The 27798-nt window shown below is 37.2% G+C and overlaps 1 long non-coding RNA gene across 1 annotated transcript; it reads right to left on the bottom strand.

Annotated features, from left to right (window-relative positions):
- Positions 1-5865: 5865 nt before the first annotated feature.
- On the bottom strand, positions 5866-27798 carry LOC143441915 (uncharacterized). Its single transcript, XR_013109667.1, has 3 exons — positions 27680-27798; positions 8009-8198; positions 5866-6084 (listed from the first exon to the last, which is right to left on the bottom strand). It is a non-coding gene; the product is annotated as an uncharacterized LOC143441915 (long non-coding RNA).

The following is a 27798-nucleotide window of genomic DNA, read 5'->3' as shown; positions in this document are numbered from 1 at the left end:
TCTATAGAGCAGTAAATGATGCTTTTCTTGTTCTTGTGCCACTTGGAAGCATAAAACTGTGGGTCCCAGAGCATGTCAATTGGCATCTCACCCACCTCTTGCTCACCTGTAACCCATGAGAGTACTTTTAACCTCATCTGTAAAATGGGGCTAATAACATTGACCTGATATAATAGCTCTTGAGAGTGTGGACAGTGGATGTTTGAAAAGCCTTTCCTCCCTTTTCTTTCTTTTATTATTATTTTTTTTTTTAAAGAAAAGGTCATTTAGGTGACAGCAGAAAATCACACCGTATTTGAGGTGAACTAGGTTAAACAAACATGCAGCTGAGACCCTTTAGAGGGCTGCTCGTGATAGCAGAGTCCTATTCTTTTTGTTTAGTGGTCATAGCTTCCTTAGGAAAGCATTTCTAGGATACCAACATCAGAAAACTGGTGCTTACCTCTTACAGAAATATAATTTCATAAGTTTTCTTAAGAACAAACAACAAACACTGTACACACTTTGGAAGTGCAGATGCAAAGAAAGGTAAAGGGAAAATGAAAAGAGCTCAAAGACAAAAAGGAAGAGGTTTTTCTTATTGTTGTTAATTTTTTTCTTTGTTTTTTCATAACAGGGAAAGTAGATGAAATTTGGAGTCCTTCAGAAGCCACAATAGCTAACACCAGCACAATCCATCACTAAGACAATATAAGGAAGGGCAGAGTGGTCCAGGAGACCTCCAGCCTTAGGGTGGCTGATAGAGACAGTGAAACATCAAGAGCAGAGGCTGGCAGGAAAATAGAAATAGTCCTAGGAGCATCTCTCTACAAAGCAATGCAGATTTGAGCAATACTGTGTATTAGCTGTTTAACAAGCACGGGTGACCTTATTAACAGCATTGGTTGTGGATGCACTTCATTTTAATATGAGGAGGCAAAAAGCTATTTAAGCACCTCAGGATCAAAAACTGAAGAGATGAAACAAAACTGTTTGATCAGACGTGCATGCATAATATTAAGCTTAGAAATTCACAGACTGAAGCCATCCGCAGAACCAGAACTCAGATCACAGAGCAGGTGATGAGCACACAGAAGTACCCATCATTCTAACTTACAGTGACTCTTTCTTTCAAGTGTGGAGTCATTACCCTGAGTTGAAGCATTTTAAATTTGTTTTAAATGTCCTTGAAATTCATTTTGTGGTAATCATAAATGAAGGTTTTCATCTGGGCTTCTTATGTATAGTTTTAAAGTTTATTCATTTACTCAAGGTTTTTAATATGATGGTTTTTTTTGATGCGTGTGTGTGCGTGTGCGTGTGCATGTGCGTGTGTGTGTGTGTGTGTATGTGTACCATTTTCATGCCTGGTATCTGTAGAGGACAGAAGATAACATCAGATCTCCTGAAACTGGAGTTACAGAGAGTTGTGATCTGCCATGTTAGTGCTAGGAACTGAACCCAAGGTCTCTGCAAGATAACAGGTGCTCTTAGCCTCTAAGCCATCTCTCCAGTTCCACCTCCTGTACTAATTTATTTACTTATTCGCCTGTTTGTTTGTTTAGTCACTTAACTAATACCCTTATTGTTGCTTATATTTTTCCATGCGATGGAATCCATTGCTGCCACAGTTGATAGGTACAAGAACATGTGGTTTAAAAGGTCATAGGTCTCAAGTGAGAGGCTAATACTATTATTCTGCCAAATGGAAATGGTATTAAAATGACTCAAAATGTTTTTCTACCTTACTTATAGAATATAAATATTGACTGGCATGCTGTTGTACCAAGGGTCACATTATTAATGTAAGCTCCCTCTTCCAGAAGCTATCAAATGTCCACAACTCCTCAGCTAGTGATAGAATTCCATGCCTACCTTCCCCTCATCATGCTGGGATTTGTCTGACTTGACTTTGTATGAGTGTGGTATATACTGTCACAGCCATCATGAATAAATAAAGGCAACTGTCCTGTTATGTAGAAAACATTGCTTTCTGGAAGTCATCCTCCACCTCTGTCTCTTACAATCTTTCCATTCCTCTTTTTCTAAGTTCCCAGAAACTTGATGGAACGTGTTACACACATGTGCCATTTAGGACTGAGCACTACACACATCGTAACTGGTTGAGGGTCTCTGCACTATCATCTACTGTTGTCACTCAACTGGGAAGCCTGCAAGCTATAATAACAACTGTCCTAGCAAGACATGCAGAGTATTCCAATAGGGGGAGTAACCAGCTACTCCTGATTGGATTAAAGATCTTGATCCATGAGATTGGACACATTTCTGCCATTGTTAACAGGGCCCAGAACATGTAGTTGGAGTGGTCATGAAAAGAGCATAATTCTACTATAATGCTAAATATTCATGGTATTAAAATGACTTAGAATGATTTCCTGGCTTAATTATAGAACAGCCCATCTCTCTACTCTGTAGCTGTTTCTTATCTGAAGTTGTAAAATAGTCCTTCCTGTGGTTAAACCACCCATATTTATCTACTTTTTACTGAATAGTTCATGTTAAACCTAATTTCAAGTGTGTGACTGTGTATCAATATGTCTGTAGATATTTTCATAAAAGTGAATTTCCATTGGTATATGTCTCATGCTTAACTTGGGAATAATATAAAAGTTATATTTAAAATGATCGTGTAATTTTTTGACATGATTGGAATAATATATGCTCCAATAAGAAATGTGTGAAAGCCTCATCACTTCATTTATAGTTCACTAATATTTACTATTTGTTTGGTAGTTTCTGTTTTAGTCTAGTTTTATGGGTTTTTGTTTGTTTGGGGGTGTTTTGTTTTTTTGTTTGCTGTCCTACCTCTCCCCTCCCCTCCCCTCCTCTCCTTTTCCCTCCTCTCCTTTTCCCTCCTCTCTTCTTCCCTCCTCTCCTCCTCCTTCCTCTCCTCTTTCTTCTCTGCTGCTGTTCCTGTCTCTCTTAGACAAGTACTCTACTAATGAGCTCTACAGCTGTGAACACACTATAGTCAAAGAAAACTAAGATAATCATCTTCTGTTGTTTAATTTTAGCACAACAAAAATGTTGTTTCTACTTTTACTAAAGATTGTATTTGAAGTCTTAACTAAAGTTGTAAGATAAGAAAACAAACAGAATATCCAATAGTAAGTGGGCAAGAAAAGAGTTAGAAAAGCATGTGTACAAGAAACCCCAAGACCTCAAAAGAAAGTCATAAAAAAATGCTTTAATCAACACAGCAGGATACACAGTGACATAAATAAAAAAAGCAAATTCTCTATCTACCAATAACAAACAGGCCAAGAAAAAAAATCAGGTAAGCAATCTTATCCATAATTGGCTCAAAAATTACACTAAATAAATGTATAGAAAGAAATTAAACTTCTCTACAATTAAAATTTTAAGTACTCAATAAAAATTGAGAAAAAAACCTAAAACTGGAAAACTTTCCCTACTCTCATAGATAATAAGCATTAATTTTGCCTAAAAATTTCTGCTATTTTAATCTTCAGATTCAATATAATTTGATCAAAATTTGAATGTCCGTTTTCCCAGATATTTAAACACCCATCATAAAGCCATGTGGAAAAGTACAAACGCTTCTAGTAGCCAAAGCAATCTTGAGTGAAAAATAATGAAGTAGTTACTACCATATCACATTTCAAGTTACACTACAGATCTGTAATAATTTAAATAGCAAGATACTGAAAAGCAAACTAAGACATGTAGATCAATAGGACAGTATAGGATAGGCTAGGCTAGGGTAGGGTAGGGTAGGGTAGGGTAGGCGAGGAGAGGGGAGGGGAGGGTAGAGGAGGGGAGGGCAAGGCAGGGCAGGGCAGGGCAGGGCAGGGCAGGGCAGGGCAGAGGAGAGCAGAGCAGAGCAGAGCAGAGCAGAACAGAATGACCCAACATATAAAATCATACCACTACATCTACCTGATTTCTGACAGAAATTACAAAAATATTAATTGGAACAAAGATAGTATTTTCAAGAAGATAGTGTGGAGGACACTGCATATTCACCTGTAGAAGAACAAAACCAGATCTTCCTCTCTCACCTTGTAAATCAAACTACTGTGTACTGGCTAGATTGATGTCCCCTTGACACATCTGAAAGGTGAAAACTTTCTGAGAAAATGCCTCCATAAGACTGGGCTTTGGGGCTTCCTCTAGAGCATTTTCTTAACTAGTGATTGATGTGTGAGGACCCAGCCATTGTGGGTTGTAGGAGGAGCTAAGGTGGGAGGAGTAAGGGAGGAAGAGGAAAAGGAAGAGGAGGAGCAAGAGCAGAGATGTAGGAGAATGAAGAGCCACACAGGTATGGAGAGTAGTCTCAGGTAACAACTTATATTTAGGTTAGTTAATTTGGAAACACCTCAAATTGTATGGGCATATTGATATTGAACATTACCAAACATATAAAGCCTTTGATTAATATTTAAGCATTAGAGTCTCATTTTCTTACTGGGCCTGTGTGGATGGCGGGATAGTCTGGGCTTAGCCAAGCATTGTGGAGACAGCTGTGGAAGATTGGCAGAGCCATCTCCCATGCTGGTGTCTTGTGGGTGTCAGGGCTGGTGTTTCTGGCTGGCCATTTCTAGCTGCAGTGCACATGGCCTCCAGCCACAGAACATGGTGGCTAAGCTGCAGCAGCTTAGATAGTTGCCTTGACCAGTGGCCATTTTAAATAATTACTTCAACAAGTGGTGCCTATTTGGTAGTGGTAATTATTTAATCTAGAGGCATTCAATCTGACTTTTCTTAATCAGCCACCATGTTCCCAACTAGCCTAGGCCTGAGGCCATGACCAGAGGTGGCATACTGCTGCTGCTCAGCTCAGGCCATTCACTCAGGTCCCAGAGACACCTGCCCTGCCACCCATGAGATGCCAGTGTGGGAAATGGATCTGCTTTATATATTTGGTAATGCTCAATAATAAGATGCCCACACAATCAGAAGTATAACCCAATACCCAACCTAGATATACCAACTACTTTTGACTGCTAGAGACATGCACACAGTCTGCTTCCATGTTCCCCCCTCTCTCTCCTCCCTTCCCTAGCTCCTCCTCTTCCTTCTCCTCTTCCTCTCCTTACTCCTCCTCTTCCTCTCCTTACTCCTCCCACATTAGCTCCTCCCAACTTGTGGGAAAAAATATCCTGCTACAGTGGGGGTGCCACTCTTGGGCTGGTTGGTCCTTGGTTCTATTAGAGGCTTAGCAAGCCATAAAGAGCAAGCCAATAAGCAACACCCCTCCATTACCTCTGCATCAGCTCCTGCCTCCAAATCCTTCCTTCTTTGCATTCCTCTCCTGACTTCCTTCAATGAGGAACAGTTATGGGTAAGCCGAATAAACCCTTTCTCCCTGGTCATGTTATTTTATCACCATAATAGTAACCCTAACTACTCAAGCTGGTATCAGGAGTTGGGTATTACTGTGATAGACCTGACCACATTTTGGGGAGGATTGTGAAAGGACTTTAGGACTGTGGGCTAGAGGAGAGCTCATTGGGGTGTTTTGTAGGAGCTTGGAAGACAAGGGCAGCAAAGAGGATAGAGGCCTGGCTTGTAAAGTTTTAAAGGAATGTTTAAAGACTCCATCAGGGTAGTTTGCTATTTTGAATTGAGATTCTATCATTCTTGTCAGCTGGGCCTGAAGAGTCAGCCATGATTAACAAGAGACTGGTACCATTAAAGCGAAACCTTTGCATTACTAGATAATTTTATGCTGGGTAGCTGGAGCTAAATAATTAGTGATGATTTTAGGAAGAGACCAGCATCACTGAGGTGGAATCTTCAGGGATGTTTTTCCTCATGGTCACCACACAGAAGCTGTCTTAGAGAGACAGCAAGTTTGTACTCCATGCCAGCAGCTGATCATACAGTAAGACTCACCTAGGTGGTTCTGGTTTTGAAGGCATAAAGAAATTGTGGAAAGCAGCTGAGGCGTGCCACCATGAAAGACGAGATGAGGTCATGGATGAAGTTTCAGCCTCAGTGGCAGTTGAAGGCAGAGGATTAAAGGAGTCACACAGAGAAGTTGAGGCTGGGCACCATGAGGGACGCCTCTGAGAGTTTCGGATGAAAGTGCAGCTCAGTTGTAGCTGATCCCCAGAGGACCTAAGAATGTTAGAGATGCCAGTGTCATGGAATGGCCACCCAAACTACCAACAGCAGTGATATGGACCCAGATGGAGCCTAGAAGACTAGCCATGTGTGCTGCAGAAAGCCTAGCAGGAGAAGTGACCCAAGCCCTTTGGAGGAGCCCAGAAGATCATCAGGGGATCCCAGACATTGAACGTCCTGTTACTTACACTGCTGGGAATTTTCAAAGAGATATTTTTTTAAAAGCATTTGAATTTCTACAGCTACAAAATAATGTTATAGCCGAACTCTCCCCAATCATACACCGTTGCTTGTCATATGGTGCCAGTCACAGTCAAAGAAGATAGATACTATCTTCTTTTTTCCTTATGATTTTTCCTTATGATTCATTGAGCGTATGCTGTGTGTGCAGCAGTTCAGAGAATAAATAGTCAATGCCACCAAGATATAATAAGAGCCGGTAGCAGATCTGTGGTGTGGGCAGGGGAGAGACACACATGTTCCTACTGATCAGTTTATACTGCTTTGATTTGCTGTGCTTGGGAGTGGTGTTGGAGAGGCGCCGGCACCAGGAGCAGCAGCTAACACCTAACCTCTGAAAGTTACATACTGCACATTTACAGCTCCTTCTTTTGCATTTGGCACTTATGCTTCTCTTTTTACTAATATGAATTTGATTTCATAGAACTGTGGGAAGAGGCTATTTATTTATTCTTTACCAGGGCCACACTTAAGAGAATGTTCGGATTTTATTCTCCCGCACTCCCCATCACGTGGAACACGCACCTATGAAATCTGCTTTTTTTCTCTAAGTTAGAAAAGTTAATTAAAAGCAATGGCTGAAAGGGAATGGAGTGTTTCTAACAACAAGTTGAATGCATTTGAACAGTGAGAATAATTGCTGTAAGAAATTAAGGTGCGCGCACACGCTTGCTATAATTGGGGCGCACTTGTTAGGCGCTCTTACCTTACAGCCTCTCTCTGTATTGGGGGCCCATGCTAATGTGCACACTTATGGGATTGGTGTGATTAGGGGTGGTGTAGTTCATTCAGCAAACATTTCTTAGTGTTTGATGTGCCTCAGCTGAGCGTCACATATGATTTTACACTTTTATCCTCTCAGGCAACTGACAGGTCTCTAATCTCCATCTCAAAACCTTCACTCAGCTTGAACTTTGGCTCATAAAGGTCATTTTCGAATCACTTGGGACCAAAAGCCACATCCATGAAATCCCATAGAGTCGATAGATGCGATAATAGCTTTAGGCACATTTTGTTAAGACCCAAGGGGAAAGACAATTTCAATAAATGTAAAACTATGCCATGTGCAACCTGCACAGCGTCTTAGAGAATCCCACAGGAACAAATCTTCCCTTTTCCTTCAGGCAAGAACCTACATAACAATAACCGTGCAAAGCACTATTAAGGATAGAGAGTAACTGTGCTAAAGAAAAAAGAAAAAGCCTCATACATAGACCATCTCTTACATCGGAAGCTTCAAAGACAAAAATCACATTCATACATTTGACCCGTCATCTTCCTCCTTTCACAATGGCTTGTCAGGCACACTCTGAATATTGAGATTCCTGTTTTCAAAGGGACTCCATGCCGGTCTATGCAAATGAAGCAAGTCAATTGTGCAGAAAAAAAAACGACACAGGCATATCATCAGATTATAAAGCGATTTAAATGTAGTTCCTTTTCCTTTTTACCTCTTAGTCTCCAGCTCATCTTCAAAATAAAATAAGAAAGCAAGCAAGCAAACCTTGCAGGATAATTACCAGGAAGCCCTCAGCAGCAGATGTCTGAGATAAGTTGGAAAGGGCATTGCCTTCCCTTGACATACCATCAAAGGGAAGAACACGAATATTTAAATGGAAGGAGTGGAAGCTACATAGATGCATGTTTGAGTGTCTGAATACATAACAAAGGTACTTACATATCATGATTTAATCTGAGGGACAGTCGAGATGGATCATGACAGTCATAATTGTTTGGACTGGACATGTTTTAGTATTGTCTTTGATTTATTGTCTTTCCTCAGTATTGTTCATGAGGCAAAGGAATGTTTCTTGAAAGGAAAGTATCCCCTCCAGCGAAATATTTCACTCCTTTTGCCTCTGAGAATTCTGCTGGCAAGACAAAAAAAAAAAAAAAAAGATGTTTTAGAAAAACTTCAAGTTCAGCTTTAAAGCAGTTTAAAACAATCTTTTAAAGGAACGTGGTCAATAGGACAAAGTAAATCCACGCTTAAAGATTTTATTCAGCTCTGAATATTGTAATTTTATACCTTTTACCATTTTTGCAATTTTTTTAAAAACAGTGTGTTAGTCACCACAAATCTCCTCTTCTAAAATACATTGTATTAAGAGCAGGGTTACATTAAAAAGATTCATCCCAAATATAGCTGAGACCCACAGAAGAATTCTTTCCTTATTTTATATGTATGAACATTTTTTCTACATGTAGGTCTGTGTACCAAGTGTATGCCCATTGCCTACAAAAGCCAGAAGAGGGCCTCAGAGCCTCTGGAACCAGAGTTATGGATGGCTTTGAGCCACCATGTGGGTCTGGGAATCAGATCCTGTTCCTGTGCAGGAGCAGCAAGTGCTCTAAAACCACTGCGCTATCTCTCTTGTATAGAGGAAATCTTGTAAAAGCTAGGATATGGCTTTTAACTTGCTCCTAACCAAGAAATGGTGTGCACCTATGCAAATAACACTCAACTCTTCCTGTGACTATTCTAAGATATAATTGGGAAGCCAGAGTCGTTCAGGCAACAACAGCCTGAAGTGGAATGTGTGTCAGTGCCTCTAGCAAAGGCTTAGTGATTAGTGCAGAAAGAAATCTTTGTTTTTATTTTCAGATTAAGACTATAAATTTCTCCATATCTCTGTAACTTCAGAGGGAATTTAGCTCTTAGACAAATTATAAAGTGTTCTTATGATTAATTCTGTTTTAGAAGTAATTTAGAATACGACTTCTTAAACTACACATTATGTACCTGAGTGTGGGGTTTGTAAAAACACAATCTGGAGGCAAAGTATTCTGACCACACAATGATCAAAACTTAATTTGAAATCAAATGTACAAGGAACCCAGTTTCAGGCAACACTTTGCTTGTGTTGCATTGAGTGACTTCACTACAGCTTTCATTCCCAACATACTGTCTGGACACATTGTATCCTGTGTGTGCTTACACCACACAATACCAGTGAACGTTGCCTGAAACACTTAACTCAGATCCGAGACTGTTGTGTGTTATGAACTATGGTAGTTTTGCAAAGTTTTCTATCAGTCTAGAATCACAAATTTTTTTTATGAAAACAAGTACTTTTAAACGTCTTCCTACCATCTTTACCCAATAAATAAAATTAGTATCTTTTTGCATGGTATTGTGCTGGAATGTTTGCTTTTAAAAATTTATGTTTGAGATGCCAACATGAGTTTTATTTAAAAAATAATAATGATCAGTAGGTCAATTAGGGCATGGGCTTAGAGATAAATTCCTACAATTTGTAAAATGTGTTGTTTTGTAGCATGTATTAATGCAAACTGGCATTCTTGGCTGAAAAATGTGTGGGTTACATTTGCATGATTACATATTCTGCAAGTTTTAAATCTTTACATAAAAATTAAATCTGTCTGTCTCATTAGTATGCACTTTAGCATTCATCATCATTCATTGATAATGTTATATGCAAAACAAAGAGTTTTTTAAAAATATATTTTAGTGACAATTAAATAAATATCTATTATTTATTATTAGTGAATCTTCCCTTTGTAGAACTTTTTATATACCTACAGCTATGGGGTCATATAAAAATTTCTTTCATGGAAATGAGTCAAACCCTAATGCAGAGCAGGTTTCTAAAGCACATCTTGCCATTCATTGTCAAAGGTGAAGCCTGTCACTTTGTAAAGAACAGGATGCTACTGCCTCACAGTCCTAGAGGTCAGGATGCACCATCGACTGTCCACAGTTGCTTGTCATTAGGAGCTGCTCTCAGCGTTGATGGTTGATGATGTTGCTTTGGTTCTTGTCCTCCAGTGAGGAATGTTGTGTCCTCCTATAGCTTAATGTAGGTGGACAGACACTTTGAAAAGGGTGTGAAGCCTCTTTTACATTCCTCAGGAGTGGAGGATTCCTTGTGACCTCATTATCTCTCGGGGCATTTTGCACTGGACATTACTTTCCAGTAATGCAAACATTCAAACCATGATCAAAATCTCCATGCCACAAGTAAGAATTTTAGAGATAAGACTAGACATCAGTAGCCAAGAATTCCCCCAGAAGAGTTCCAATATGCCATAAAATTTGAGAACCAATAGGTTGTGCCATTTGTACAGTGCAAGTACACACAAAGGTGTATAAGTCTACAAATGGGAGGCAGGCATTCGTGTTTCTTGAATCTGTTTTAATGAAGGCATGCAGAGTGATGGAGGGAAAAATCACAAATCCTTTAGGTAAAGAATGGAACGGCATGGCTTTTATTAGGACTGGACATGCAGCATTGATTTTTAAATTGAGAATACTTTACTGCAGGTATCTGGATGAAACGGCAGTTCATGTAACTCAAGTTTTCCAGAAGTTCGTTTTATGGTGGATCACATCCCTTTGGACTCTGGAGCAAACAAGATTGAAGGAGAGAGTTTCCAGCCTCACAGTTTACTGATGTTGAAGAGTGCTGGGACTTTTGGGAATATTCATTGATAGGCAATTTTAGCATCTCAAAACCAACCTGCCTTCTTGTGAATTTAAAAACACATTTCTTTTGTTTTGTTGGTCTGTTTTTTCATTTTTTTCTGGAAGTTTTTTTTTCCATAGCACGGTGGTGGAATAAACATCTCTGTTCTCTGATGTGCTGTAAAAGCAAAAATCATAAAAACTGAGGAGTTAGAGGAAGAGAAGATAAAGTGGAAAGGATGTAAAAACAGTACTTATAGGTAAAATTTGCAAAACAAATTCATTTAAAAATTTTTTAAATCTAAAAAAGGAGTATATCATCCTACCTAATTTAAAGTTTATTTATGATAAGTTTGAAAGTAGTATGCTACTATTTATGAATCAACAACAAAATACATACAAATTATTTACCTAACTAATTTTCTTAAAAAATAAAAAAATGCTATCAATTTAGTCTAGATTTCTAATGTATATCCCTAAATATAAAAGCTATAAGAAACTTTTTTGTCATTGTCTTAAAAATTTCAAATAAAATATTCAGAAACAACATCAAAATATTCAGTGTACTGCAATGAAATTCTGTCTTGTATATATAGCAGAGATCACTAAATTGTGTACCTAGAAGGTGAGTTTATTGAATGTCAATTGGACCTCAATGAAGTTATTAATAAAACCAACTGTCTACAAAATAAGAAGCTATTGAGATATCAACATTCTCCTTTTTATATCCTATATTTTAGTGAGACCATTGGTAAACATATCAGCTATTTGTTTCTTTTCATGAACTCATTTTGAAAGATGTTCATTGACTATCATTCCAATATTTAAAATAATATTCTCTTCCATGTATTTAAATATTTAAAACAATCTGTCACATGTACAATGTGCCTTGGTCAGGCCTATCCCCTATCACCTTCTTCTGTCACCCCCAACTCTCCTCCACATATCTCCTTCCCAGTGTCTTTCCTGTTCTTATAACCTAAGTCCAATTAATGCTGTCCTTGTGCATATGTGTGTTGTCCAGTCATACACTAGAGCACGAGAAAATGCCAGTGCCCGTACACACCTCAGGCAAACTGACCTCCTTTCCTCAGCACTTACTACCACCCATTTGCTCCTTAGCTAGGTGTATGCAACATCAAGAAACCATCTTCCTTCAGTAGAGAAAAATTTAACCTTCTGGATCTTGTGGCTGTCCCTTACATAAGTAAACCTGAAACCACAGTGGATGAAATGACAGAAGCAATAAACTTTACTGTGTGACTAACAATTTGCTCTTTTTAGTTTTCTCTTTAAAGGAATGGCACACCCATACTTCTAACAATCTGGGGCCTGAGGAAAGACGAGGGTTGCATAGTAAGATCCAGTTTCAGGAAAAAAAAAAAAGGAAACAAAAATGTGACATGATTTAAGCTGTGAAGATGAAATTAGATTAATGAAGAAAAGGAGGAAGGAACAGGTGTGTGACCTGAGAGAACACTGCAGACAGAAGGCAGATCAATCTGCAAGGAGCTCAGTGGGCACACACTACGCTGAGTGAAAGTGACTATGTCTAGACCAGAAAGGAAGGAGCCTGTAAGACACAGATACTGTGAGAAAAGGGGAAACCTTGCTGGCTGGACTTAGTCTAAACAGCTGTGAACATGTGAAGGCACCAGAAAGGCTAAATTCAAGTGATGCTACAGATTGATTTGCTGATAGTTTCATTGAAGATAAAGGTAGACAGTAGATTAAAAAACAAAAGGAATGGGATAATGACAACTTGGTCTATGGCAGTCGTAGGGACCAAGAACACACAATTATTTTACAATTTAGTGTTACACATATAAAATGAATACATCATACTTATATATTATTTTTAGGGGATAAAGATGAACTTGTTTACAAACTTCCCAGCTTTTTGTCTCATTTAATTAGATGGATATAAGAACTTTCACTGACTGACTGAGGAGGTCATAATTATGAGATTACATATTTGTTTTCATACTATCTTGAACTTGAAGTGCTTTTGAGAGAGTCAAGAGGAGATAGAACCAAGAAGAAAAGCATCCAAGTCAATAACTCAGAAAAGAAGCAGGCTTAGCTGAGGTCAAACCCAAAACTTATAAATAGCTGGCTGTAAGCATTAGAAATAAATCTTCATGATCTTGGTTTTGATAATGACTTTTTAATATAACATCTAAGATCAGATAAAAAATAACTGGTGAGATGAATTTCACAGAAAATAAAGACTTTAATTTGGTAAAAGTGTTAATATGAAAACGAGGGCAAATATGGAAAGATAAACCATAACCTAAGAAAACACTTGCAGGATACTTGTTGGATGAAGAACTTACCAAAATGGATCAGGGTATACTTTAGTTCATCAAGAGCCTGCCACATAAGCAGGCATTGGGTTTGTATTCTCAGAAGTCACTTAAAAGCATGGCAATGGTAGTGTTCATCTGTAACAAAGTATTGGGATACAGCAAGTCAGGGGGCTCCCTGAAGCTATTTGGCTAACCAGTCACTTTGAACCATTAATTTCAGGTTCAGTTAGAGACATTGTTTCAAAAAAAGGAAGGTGAATTATGCTCAAGGAAAGAAACTCAATTTCAACTTGTCTCCTACATACACACTTGCACATGTGTGGTTGCACACACATGCAGACACACAGTAAGAAATTCATGCAGTACTCATAACATAAGGTTACACAGTTATACTAAACATGGTTTTCAAGAATTCACTAAAATGAATGAATGATTCTTTCAAAAATACAGGCAAATAAATTCAAAAGTAAACAAAAGACATAAGATATCTCACCAAAGAAAAAAGAAAATGGAAAAGAAATAAGATGTTCAAAACTACATGTTGTACTATTTAGGATGCTCTAAAAGAATATAAGTGGTAATATGTAAGCATATATATATATATGTATATATAATATTTAACATATAATATACATAATACATATGTATTATATATAATTAATGTTATATATAATTATTATAATCTACTCTAATAAATTATATATATAAAATATATTAGAGTATGTATATAAATATATATATATATATAATTTATTAGAGTAGCTTATAGGCTTATAAGCTGTGGTCCAGGCAGAGCAACAATGGCTATATCATGATGGAAAGGCCAAGAATCAGGTAGTTCCACAAGGCTGTCTGTCTTCACAGTTCAAATATGACTCTAGATCTCTGGAGTATTTCCTGGAGAGCTTCTGATTTTCAATGTTGAATCCCAAAACAATTTGGTTCTAATACCAGAGAAGTAAAGAGTAGATGAACATGCAAGAGTTAGGGCAATCAAGCAAAGGCCGTTTCCTTCTTCTATGTCCTTTTATGTGGACCATCACCAGATGTGGAACAGTTTTAGGGTGGTTTTTCCAGGTTCAAATCATATGATTAAGAAAATCTCTCACAGGAGTGTCTAGCATCTTGTGCTTTAGTTGATTTCAAATGTATTCTTGTTGACAACCAAGATTATCCATTACAGATGCCATTTGTAAACTAAAAATTAGCATAAAAAAGCTACACCTTTGTTTGAATGGGCAATGCTCAATAATATAAAATTCAACATGTTGACACAGCAAAATGTAGTAACAGAGGCTGAAGCATGAGGAAGTCTATTCATTACGGGTCAGACATAACATGTACTTGGAAAAAGACAGCTTCAGTTCCTTTCACAATGAAATACACTCCTGCCACAAGATACATGAACATACCTGCATACCTACCCAAAGACATTAGAAGCAAGTCTACACAAAAACTCAGATATTATAGTAGCTTTATTCATAATTTCCCAAAGCTTGGAACAGCCAAGTCTTGCAATTGGTCAATGAAGAAACTGTCTAAACAGTGAAATTATTGGTCAGTAAAAAAAGGAAATGAGCTATCAAGACATGGGAAAACATGAATTTTATGTTAATATTTTTTTCAAAATACTATTTTAATTGATTCTTTGGTAATTCCACATCATACACACTCACTTCACAGTCCTTCCATGCCTGACCACCTCTACACCCCTCTCTAAAAAATAAATAAAAAAGAAGAGTTCAAGTTGTGCTGTCGCTGTACTTACTGGAGCAAGGTCAAACCCCCAGTGGCTCACACCTAAAGAAAACTAAATTCTTCTCCTCCTTATCCCTGCCAGAAGCTATCAATTGTGGAGAGCTACACTTCTGCATTCTTATGGCATTCTTCGATAGTTCTCCTTCATGGACTCCTTTTAGGCTGCTATTTTGGGGGGATGTTGGGTGATAGGAATTGTCCCAGAAACATTCCATATTCCTCTTCTTTCTCCATGGTGCATCATTAGTCATTGATAGCTATGTCAGTCACTTTCTTGTTCTTTATCCTCATCTGGAGCTTTGCTCATGGACATCCTCATTGTTTCTGGTGACAGCACAGACAGAAAACATGGCCTTTGGCTACAGTAGGACCACAGACCCTGACAGGACCCTTGGAGGTAGCCTGGATTATGGACATCAACACAGCCCCAGGAAGCAGCACCGATTGTGGGCATCCATATGGCCTTTAGTGGTAACAAGGGCCATACACATCAATACAGACCCCAGCTGCAAGCCAGACATGGTCCTTGGTAGCAGCAGGATGGATTCACACATAACAATGGTCTAAGGTGACAGCCCAGGCCACAGGCATCAACTTGGCCCTAGGCCACATTAGTACTGTTGACCCATAAATATTGATTATAAGTACAAAGTTTTAAGGTTGACTACTGTATTGGGTAACCAATTAGGGAGCTCATCATTAGGAAAGACTTATTCCTAGTACCTACTAACAACCTCAAGCTCTTCATCTAGGGTGCAGCTTCATGAGATTTCCTCATTTATGTTGGCATGTCAGTTGGTGATGTCATTATTCAGCTCTTGTTTAGCAGCCATATAGTTGGCATTTCATCAGTATGTTTACCCTGTTTTATGTAGAAGGCAAAAATCTCATAGCAGAGTGAATGACTTTGATGGTTAGGAACCAAAGCAATGGCTCCTAATGCAAAATATTCTTAAAGGTGCCCAGCAGCTATACAATTGGACTTAATACCCAGTCAGTAGAAGGGAACTGATGCCTGGACCTATAAACCTATTCAACCAGCCATACCTAATGAGGTCATAGATCTTATAGAATATACTACTGTCATTCTATCATTTTCCTAAACCAGTATAATTCCTAACTGCATTCCACATACTTATTCTTATATCCATAGATAAGTCTAGCTCTCATTTCTCATGAAAGCAGCTTATCATTTGAGGAAAGTGGAGACCATTGCAGAAAGCCAAAACTGCTCAAAAGGCAGAAACCAACAGATGGAAAGGTTCCCAAACACAATTAATAACATGTACAACATAACCTCAGAGTGAACATTTCCAAAGAGAGAGCAGAAAGATGTGTATAACTCTTTCTTGGTTGCTTCTGAGAGTGAGTGAAGAGTGAAACATGTCTTGGAGAGGTAAACACATCACCTCAATGCCCTCATAGTCAAGACAAAAGAAAATACTGTATTTAGATGCCTCTAATGTGGTGAACCCTGGACAAACTGTTACTGCTATTTCCCCCAACTCTATGAGTTTTAACCATGTTAAACATGCAAGATAAAAATAAACATAATAGATTACACAGAACACAGATGTGCTTGACAAAACATGAGTTCACTGGTGAAACTTTGTTGTATATGTCTCTGTAGAAACTTTCAGAGAAACAAGAAAAGAAATTGGCCTGAAGACCTTGGTGTCATAAAAGACCAGAATAAAGGTCAGGCACCCATGTTGGGTATGCTGGTGGCACAGGAAGGAGTTTTGGATTTGTGGAACTATGTTTTTTTTTTTTTTTTCTAAACAGATGTCCTCATCATAGAAGTTATTGTAGTCTCCACTTAACCAGATGGGATACCAAACTCCCTGCTGTGTTCAGAACTGGCAGGGCTCATTAAGTTGGCTTTAAATTGGGTATTAAGAAAGGATCTTTTGCTTAGCCCAAATAATCTCAACATGCACAATGGAGAGAGGAGGGAGTTCAACAAGCAAAGACAAAATATAAGTGATAAGTGATATTAACATACTGGACTTAATTGTCTATAAGTAACTACAAAGTAAATGGGAAATTAAAAAGATTAACTGGAAGTGTTTCTAAATGATGGAGAATATGACCTAATGAATACTGCCAAAATAGAAAGATAACATTTCCTTACTTGGAATGTCAAAACCGAGAGAGAAATCCAATTTATATAGAAGATTAAAGCAAATTAAACCTGAAGAAGAGGCATATGTATTCGGTCCAAAAACTGGATAAAATGCCTTCATATTTATCAAATAATAACAGAGAGCATATTTTGGTGGTAGATACTGAAAATTAAAATAAAATGCTAGAGTTGGTATTTACCTAACCATAATGGGTATGATATCAGTACATTATAAAATTTCCATACAAGTGGATATTTCAGTCTTTACAATTGAAGCCTATAGATGTTAAAATAGAACATGCCAATATTTATGTGTATTAAATGTACTAGCTCAGAAACAAAGAATAATAAATATTGAGTAATATATGGTACCAGTCATAATGAAGTTGATTTTGTTCTTCGGAAAGAATAAAACTTGTAATATACTGCACTTAATTGTTAATTTAGTATTAAGTATTTTATAATTATTATGAATATTATTATAATAGACACTTCTTCAAACATGTATAAATTAAAGCCATGTTAGTAAGTCAGTTTATTCTTTATAAGCAGAGTATGTAGTTACTATCCAATCTGCAATCATTTCATTCATTTGGCTGTTAACTGTTTATATGTTTTTATTGTATGTCACACAATAAATTATTATTATTGTCTTACCCCTCTTAATTTCATGGTTTTCTGAGAAATCTGGTTTATTTTTTAATTGGTATCTTAAACATAATTTAAATCTTTCAGTCATTTATTCTAATTATATTCTATATACTAAAGTTATAGAAACATTATAGTATCTACCGAAAAATCAAAATAAGTAATATAATACTCCTTATATAAATAGAAAAATTACTTTAACATTTTAATAATCAAAGTAAATTTTATAATGATGGTTGCAAATAACTGTAATTTTTGGATTAGTTTATTAACTCTTTTAGATCATTCTTTCATTAATGTTCTTCCTTTTCTTTCATGTCAACCACTTGCTACCTTATATTTTCTCTATATTTATAAAGATAAGAAAACTGCCTCGGAAATACCTATGTACAAAGCCATGCTATTGTGGCATATATTAAAATGTAAACACATTATGCCTTGATTTCTTATTTTAATAGGCAAGACCCCCATAAACCCTGCCCTCTCTCTAGCATTAGATTCCTCTGTCCTCAGCATAACTCTTACATTCTAACTTGTAAAACTTTTTCCTATTCAATTGATATTATGCCTATATATACCTTTTAGGTGTTGCCTATATTTCCCATCTGTTTTTTTCTAAGTAGCACACCCACACAAGCATTAAACATAAGTGTCTAGCCGGGCAGTGGTGGCACACTCCTTTAATCCCAGCACTTGGGAGGCAGAGGCAGGTAGATCTCTGAAATAGAAGACATCCTGGTCAATAGAACAAGTTCTAGGATGGCCACTGCTACACAGAGAAATCCTATCTCAAACCCCCACCCCTACCCACCCTAAAAAAACTCTGATCTAAGGACAGTTTTCTATGATTCTTCACAAAATGACATGCAATTATATATTCCCTATAATGTGTAAAATATACGAGATGAGTGATATGCTTCAGTTTGAAATGAAAGACTAGTTCCTTAGACATTCTCATCAACACATCAACATATTATAATACTATAATGACTTTCCTTGCTGATACTTTTATTTCTATTTGGATCAGAGCTTCTCTCAACCCCATTAGAAAAGCATCTCTATATATTAGATAGCGGCTAACTCAGAGACTCCCACTGGTCAACATGCAAAGAAGGAAATACTATGGAATGTTCAGTCCGAAATGGACCATTCATATCACATTCCTCCTCCACAAAAGATCTTCTGCAACTGTTGCAGAAGGGGAGGAAGCAAGATTGCAAGAGCTAGAGTTTGTAATTAGCATCAAAACAGACATCACGAGTCAGATGCACATATGAACTCATGGTGATTATTATCACATTTGCACAAGACTGTCAAAATCTACAGCCAGACAAAAATCCCAACACAGAGGTAGTGGGAGAGGTAGACACACAGTCTTAACACTGACTGAAAGTACTGTTGACATTTGATAGTTGCTGGGATAGAGAGTGTCAAGGTTTTTTTTTTTTGTTTTTTTTTTTTTTTTTTTTTTATTGTAGGCTGACCACATACCAAAGCCAGGGTAGACCCCAATTCCACGGCCAGCTGGAAAATACAAATTACTTAGACTCAATGGGGAGAGAGGAAAAAGAAAGTATTTGATTTCCCTCCAAGTTGAGTAGGGAGGGGTGAGCAACTGGAGAAGATAGTAGGTGAGGAATTGGGGTTGATGAATAGGCTCAAATATATTGGATGAAAATTTGAAAGTATTAATAAAATATTGCAAAAAGAAAGTAAATTGATAACTGAATAGTAAAACACTTTAGCAAACACTGTTCAGCGTAACAGATGGTGTGTCATAACATACAGAAAGGTTGCTTGCCTTGTTGATGCGAACAAGTCATTTGTATACTGTCATTTTTTGAATATTCAGTGTTCTCAACAGGCAAGTGTTTATATTCTGGTCCTAGGAGGTAGTGCTGTTTGGGGAAGTTGTTGAGCTTTTAGGATGCATGTTTTATCTGCAGGCTGTTGGCCACTGGCAACTGAACCTTAGTGTTATATAGCTCTACCTTATTTGCTATATTCTCTTGACTTCCTAACATCTGTTCTCTTGATTAACAAAAACAACAACAAAAAAAACCACAAAGAAGCAAGTCAACAGGAGCAAAACACCGTGATAACTTATTAAAAGAATAGGGGAGGTATCTGATATGGTTAGACTGCCAAACTAAGAGTAGCCTCTGCCCCTTGCCCCCTGCATGGACTCTGGGGCATAAGACTACTTTGAGAAAAAAAGAGATTTCCTCCATTCAAAACTACTTTCAAAGGACTTAGCATAGCATTTCCAAATATCACTTCTAAGTCTATTATGTGTGTATCACTTTCAAAATTGTAAAGCCCTGTCAGACCTGTTAAGTATTTAGCACCTGTAGACAGTGTGAAATGCAGACTGTGACTTCTTTACACTCCTTCAAGTGCACATGTTAGAATCACAATAGGCAATTTAGAACTCCCTCCCTTTTCCTTCCATTCAGAAATTTCTTAAATATTTCTTACATCTTCCTTGTTTTTTTTTTAATAAAGTTTCTAGCTATATACAGGAAGGAGTTTCAAGTTAATCATTGAAATTCCTTCTTATTTTTATTCTCTTCTGACTTCCTAGAGAAGTTATGGCAAACCATTTCTGCAGTATTTTAGGGCATTAGTTATTTTAGACTCACAAGAATAAATAAAATAACAGACTTATTCTTGAGCTGTACCCAAAATCTATCATGTGAACTTGGGTTTAGACTTTAGGGAAATCCATATAAAATTACATCTGAGGGCATCTTTATTTTTCACATTTTTAAATATTTCATATGCTCATTTTAAGATTTGACTAATATTCTACACTCTATGACTTATGTAGTCCTTTGATTAGAATAGAGCTCATGGCATAAAATGCACAAGCTAGAGACAAAATTTTTGTTTTATGTTGTTTGTATACCGAAGTTCCTTTCTTATATCAAACAGGATTGCAAAAAGCCCATAGAAAACCTTCTGTACTTGTCAATTGCTCTTCCTATGCTAGCCCAAGTGTGGGTTTGTTACTTTCCCACTGTAAATGAAGCATGCCTTTGGATTTTTTTGTATGGTGTGCGTTAATCGTCTAATTACTATAATTACTGATGGAAGTGTTCGTCGGGTACAACACAAAGATTGCAGTTTGCTAATATTGCTCGGCACCAGATGATCTGTCTCTTTCAACAATAAAAATTGTTTCATATAAAGTTTTTGGTAGAAAATCACATAGATCATAAAAAGAGAATCAAAAACCTACTACCATGCCTAAATTAGCAATTGATGAAGATGATATCTCAGATCACTTGGAAAGATCTGCTAAGTTTAAGAGAGGTATTTTTAAAATTAGGAAAGTAAGACCTCAAACTGCATTAATATTTTGAAAAGCAGAAGTAGAAATATAAGAGGCATCAGTATTATGTTTTAGGAGAGTGTCATGAGAAGGGGAGAGATTTTAATCTCTAATTAAAATTGTTTGTATGTGAGGGCAGACAAGCAAAATACTTCCTTCAGCATGATTATTTGAAAAACAATGTAAAGTTGACTCCCCTTGCTTTTCATTAGGTGGGTGGTTATATCACAGATAAAGTACAGCACAGGAGTCAGTCTACGTGTGAATTCTTTGTTGTAGATTCTCAGCCTGTTTGTCTAGCTTTATCACAATACTGCTGCATTTCATATAGTTTAATAATAATTGAAGGAGAAAATTGAGCAGGCAGTTTACAAATTAGGAAAAACTGTGTAGATGACATAAAACTATGTCAAAGACCTTGTGTCTCTAGAGTATAAAGGACTCCAGCAAATCAATAGAAACAGAAAGAATCTCCCTGAAAATGCTTATGAGTAACTTCCAAAATTCATACCAAGCTGTGTAGTAAATATATTTTCAAAATTCTTAACAATTATTTGTCAAATGAAAGCAACTCACATCTACAGTGAGGTAGACACTCCACGGAAAGGCTAAGGCCCACAAGACCCATGACATCAAATGCTGAAGAAGCTGTGGAGCGGCAGGAGAGTCTAACCTCACTGGTGAGAGTGTGAAGTTGGTTTTAGATGGGAATAAATAGTATCTATCAATGGTAAATACAATTCTACCCTAGTGAAAATGCTACCCTACTCATAAATGATTTCATAATAAATGAAAGTTTATCTCCATCAAATGTTTCTCTGTCTTCCATCTATCTGCACATAATTCATACTTTTGATATTGGCTTTACTTACAAAACTTCCAAACTGTAAGTGATTAAAATCCAAACATGTGAAAATATGTAAACCAACTGAGGTATGTCTGTATACAGAATAGTGTGCAGTAGAAGTTGCTGGGTCACAGCTGGATGCACTCAGAATCGTCGAGCTGAGCAAAAGATAACAGACATTTTAAAAGAACACATATTGTGTTATTTATTTTAGTAAAACACCAGGACAAATGGTATGGTTTAGGAATCATTAGCTGAATTATCTGAGTTGGAATGGTATTAAATGAGAGGTTAGAGAAGTCTTGCATGGGTTGGACTTTCTGTATATTGATATAGGTGACTTCCACCTAGAGGTACACGTAAACTTGAACCCATCCGTACCTGTTTCTCTACTGAATGTACTACTGAGACTTCTTAGATTTCACTGGAAAGATTTCACTTTAACTCAGAAAACTGACACTATGGAAATGGGAATCTTGCACAGTGCTGGAATAATTGTTAGTAAAATTCTGTTGTCTTATTTCAGAACACGACACATCTTTTCTTTCATGTGTGTGTATTAGATCCAGGAGATTTTGCTTGTAGCAGTTGGTCCAACAGAAAGGCCCCCACAAGTGGTAAAAATGTAGCTATAGGACAATACTGTTTTTATGATAGCAAGCCAAGCAACACAGAAACACTCTACCCATGTTAAAGTGGTTGACTGGAGGCAAAAACATCAAACCATTGCTGCGTGTTTAGAATCACAAAAGAAGAAAAGGTTTTGAAAGCAGTAGTTTTATAAAGTACATTGCTTGGTGTCTGTACTATGTAATTAAAATGGACTGATATTCTGATATTCTACTTGCTGTTTCCTAGGAATTGAAGGTAAGTATTATTAATATTAAAAGATGTGAAAAATTGTTAAGCTCACTTAACTAGTGAGTGACAGAGTCAATAAATGAAACAGGTGTGTCTGGATCCAAAGCCAGAATGTTCATCTAGAATGATGTAGTTTTCATACAATGTGATGTTTTGAGAAGTCAGTCTCTGGTGGTGGTGAGATTTTTAGCAGCTCTGTGAAGAAGGAGACACAAATACATGCACAAGTGTGGACACAAAGTGTGAGACATTGGGGTGTGGAAACATTCTATGACTGACATTGGATTAATAGATCTCTGTCTTGTCCCAAAAACCAGCTGTGGAGATTTGCCCCAGATCGTCTCATTAATTTCACCATAAAATACATTCACGCTTTATGGAACTGATCATTTCCTATCTCATTTACAATGTTATGTCAGAGTTTTACTGTGGATCATTCATGATCTTATCATACATAAATGACAGCATTCTCTACACTCAATAATAAATAATATTAGTGAAACCAAAGTTTGTGGTGAGAATATTATAAACATCTCCTATGAATAGCTTTTTTTAATTAATACTTTCAGCAACCTTGTGAAGTAAGTGTAATTGTTATTACCATTCCATAAACAATGAAACAAAAACACAGAGAGTTTCTGTAATTTGCACAAGGTTTATACAGTATAATTTTGGCCCAGAGACTTCCAGCTGGCAATTTACTGTCAGAGTCCACTATGTTATATAATCTCTTACAAGCTTAAAACTGGGGACATTATTACCTTCTGTTAAAATGCCAACCAAAATATGTCATTTTAAAGGCACTTACGCATTTTAATATGCTTTCACTTAAAACCATTCATTTATGTATTACTTATTTACCCAAAATACTGTTTTACATATAAATGAGCCAATATTTTTAGTAACTATTTTGCACAGGACTTAGTAGGAGTGTTGCTTTTTCGTTGTGTTCAATGTCAGTGTCATTAACCCCAAACATGAGCTGAGAAATATACTGACTTGAGTACCAGCTAGGCTTGAACCCAAGTAAACCACTTTGATTATTTAAGTGAAGCACAGGTAGTTATTTTTGATTCTTTTTTTCTGACACATTACAATGTTAAATCAATGGTTTAATATGATTTTCTTTCCTTGCTAATTTGATTCAGGGTAAGATCACGGATGAGAGCTTTTGTTTTGCGGGGTTTGTTCACAGATCATTCTGGTTCTGAGCCCTAATTAATCAGTGTTCATGGGGGACTGTGAGGTTATTTGCTTTTCAGCTTCTGCAGATATACTAATAGCATAGCAGGAGAATTCAGAAATAACACAGGCTGCTTTTCATATTTGCGGCACTTTCCCATGGACTCTTACGCAATTATCTAGAAAACGTGATCCACTGTTGCTATTGGAATTGTATCTCCCGCTGACAGGAAATCCCAAGACTGTAAAATCCTCTCTGTTACTAGGTCTTTCGAGCATAATATTATTCCAATATGTTAAATTGAACATATCATTATATTTAGAACTCCTACCACATACCCTGACCTTTATAATCCAGAGAAAAGAGAAAGCATTTCTTTTTCTCAATTAAATCAGATTTTAAAACATGTAATAAAGCATTTCTCATCGACTGAAATAAAAATAGTGTACGATTTTCCAATTTAGTAGGATAGTTTAGCAGGATATTGGGATCCAGTAAGGTTTAGCTAACGATCAAACCTAAAGAGAAGCATTACCAGACTTCCTTATACGTTATCATTAGCTCCGTAAAATTGACTTATCGAGCAGAGCCTCAAATCAAAATTTTACAACATTACTCCCAACACAGTGCACACTGGGGCCTTTGCCTAAAGGATCCGTTCACTCATTATCCAGAATTGTGAAGAAAAAAAAATGGCAGCTGCAAAACTAAAGCTGTTTTCTCCCTGCTGGCAAGTAATTTTGATTGCAACAAGTACCCTGGGTCAAAAACAACCACTGCAGCTTTGAAATTGCCTTATAAAAAAAATCTCTTGACCGATCAGGTAACATTAACGAGCCTAAGACGCTCATATTTTAGCATGTTCTAGCTTCTATCTTAGAAGAACAATTCTGTGCATTGGTGTAAAATTATTTACATAATTACAGATCAAACCAATCAGTTACTACCTTGAAGGGCTAAAGGTCACGTCTAGCATAAGCAAGCAGCTCCGCTGCCGTTCTGTTGTTAATACCTGCTCACTCCAGGGCTGCCGCCCTATTCCCAGGGCTGATTGCCCTCTGTCCTGTGGCTTCAAGTAATGTAAATTGTATCTTGTCCCTGGGTAATCGAGATCAGTGCTGCCTTGTCTGTCCACTGCCTGCCAATGTCCTCTCTGTGCCGCGATAATGGTTTTGGTGGGCAATCAAAAAGCAGGCCTTCTTGACTCATCTCTCATAATAGATTGTCCTCCTCAGGCAAAATTGAATAACCCCCGACATGGCCTGGAGGCAAGCAATGAGAATTCAATAAGTCTGCAGGGTCAATGTCCTGTCATTTTTGGCAAGCAAGTAATTATTCTGCACTAACATCCAGTAATAGGCGCAGGAAACTGCTCTGGACACCTTCATCCTGATGCCCAGAAAAGTCACCTTAACAGGATTTTCCTTCTAATCAGCCATAATTCCTCTTCCTCTTCTGATGTGATTTGGTCCACTTTTCATGTGAGTTGCATGTGTGGATTTTCTAAGACTCTTTTATTCCACACCCCGTCCCCCCTCAAACCTGCCTCATCTGTGGGAAAGTTTAACAACTTCTTCACTGCCTGTTGTTTAATATTTTCCGTTTTTATAGGCTGCAGTTGTGCTGTCTATTTGCTTTTACTGATTTGTGAAAGATTTATTATAAACCAAATACAGCTGTTCGCCCCTTTCATAAAGTCCAACTCTCTTGGCAAACCCGTTTTTCACTATGAGAATACATTTAGAATCCTTTGCCTCGGCAGTGTGCCTTCCATAAGCATGTGCTCTGCTGAATGGGGCAGGGCAGGTACCAGCGTCAGGAAAAAAAAAAAAATGCACATGCTCCAGAAGGAAGCAGGCAGATGGGAAGACATGGCTCTTTTGCCTGATGTTGGGGATTCAACACAATTCGGTACAGATTTCAAGAGGGCAGAATTACAACATCCAAACCACCCCTTTGCAAGCCAAAGCACTCAAATGTTCTCTTTTTGAACTGCAATCTGTGATCACATAGATTTAACTATTCAGCTTTTATCTCAAATTAACATTAGGATTAATTTCCAGACGTTCTTAAGCTCTTGCTGCCATCTCTTCCCTCACCATATATCCCACGGAGCTGAGTTTTTAAATCTGTGTTTATAGAAATGTGTCTTCATAAAGTAGTCAATTCCCACTATCTCATCTACATTTTCCAACTTAGGAAATATTGCATTTCCAATTTTTAAGAAAGTAGACTTTCATATCACTTCAGTTATTTCTAGTGTCATTTGGAGAAATAAAGATTTTTTTTTTTTTTTTTTTAAGGAAAAGAAAATCCAAAGAGGAAAACAAAATTGTCTCCTAAACCCAGTTTAAGTTCCTTTCCCGTTCAGGTTTCACTGTGCAGAAACTATGCTTTATTCATGGCTAGGAACCTTATCTTCCCTCTCTTGAGGTCGGTATTCAGGGAGTAATGAAGAGGCGCCTGTGAGAGCGGAGTAAGCACTTTCCATGACTGATTGACGATTGATTATTGCTGGATGTCTCCCCACGGTCACTCATCACTATGCTTTTTTGACAACCAAGCTCTATTTCTGACATGAAAAAGGTGTTTTTGATCTGTATCAATTTGGCTTGTTAACTGTGACAAAACTAGAACGGATACGGTTCATGTTCACTTGTCAATGCCCATTTAGATCCTGGATGTAGAAGAGACTCATAATAATAATAATGATAATAATAGAAATAATAATATATTTTATTCTTTAGGATACTATGATATTAGGGCATCATTTTTACTGTGTTCATGTGTTTAGTCCGTTGATCACTGTTCTAAGCTCTTGGCAGGATTTCATCTTACTGATACTCCTTTTAATGAGCTTGTGAGTTTGCTTCAGAATTTCTGACCATTTTTTTATTAAGATCATTTTATTAAGATCATTGTGACATTAATATGTGCTTCATTATGTAAACTACTAAAATATGAATGATTTAAAAGAACTGTTCAGCACTATGTAAGCTTCCTTTGTATGGTAGCACTAAGGCAGGACAGAATTTTTTTTTTCTCTAAATTCTGTTAAGGGAGGAAAATAAATACTATGTAACTTCCAATTTTTTCCAGTTGCTGTAAGTCTAAATAATGAGATAAATTGTACGCAAATTATGTATGTAGTCAATTTTTAAGACTAAGATTTGTTTTTAAATATTAAAACACATCATAATGCATATCAAATCAATTTTGCAGTCAGAAGCTTAGGCCTGCCTGTCGATGCATTTACTATTACCTTTTTGTGACTTTGTACTGAGAAACTACAGTGAAGGCAATGAAAATTTATATTCCAAATTGAATTCTGCTTCAAACTAGAAATTAGATCATTTCTTTTGCACCCTTATCTTCTCTTTCTTCCAAGAGCTTTGCTGAACAGTGCCTGTCCTTGTAGCACAAAGCGAGCTCAACACAGGCAGGGAGCACTTTCAATTGTATTTCTTGTGCAAGCTTTGAGCACGACGACCATGAGACCTCAGCCAGTGAAGTTAGAACAAAACTGTCTCATAGAAATTGTGACGTATCATTTCAGGCTTGTGTCATTGACTCTCTCCTAATTCCACTTCCTATTCATTTCCTTATTCAAATTTTCAAGTGTATTTTATTTATTTAAGGTATGTTAGATCGCCGTATTGAAGTCACTACACAATTATCTCACTAACCTCCAACTATATACAACTCCCTTATAGTAGCAGGTCTTGTTTAGTGTTATTTGTGAGGTGTTAAAAATTATAAACAAAGCACACGTAAACCTCCCTAACACTTAAGACTGACACCGCGTGAAAGCGAAGTTTTGGCTGGTGCCCAAGGAGCTGCTTGTCGTCTAGCCCTTACCTTTTTCCAAGTGTGGTCATCCTGTGTCATAGAAATGATGAACTCCAGGATGAACCCCAGTCGCAACGCACCTTGCTAGCTCGAAGTTTCCAGATGATTCTGTCTCTCTTTGATGATGA

Source organism: Arvicanthis niloticus, chromosome 4, assembly GCF_011762505.2.
Source record: "Arvicanthis niloticus isolate mArvNil1 chromosome 4, mArvNil1.pat.X, whole genome shotgun sequence".
Lineage (NCBI taxonomy): Eukaryota > Metazoa > Chordata > Mammalia > Rodentia > Muridae > Arvicanthis > Arvicanthis niloticus.
The sequence above is the reverse complement of the archived record's forward strand: the minus strand, read 5'-3'. Positions and strand labels throughout refer to the sequence as shown.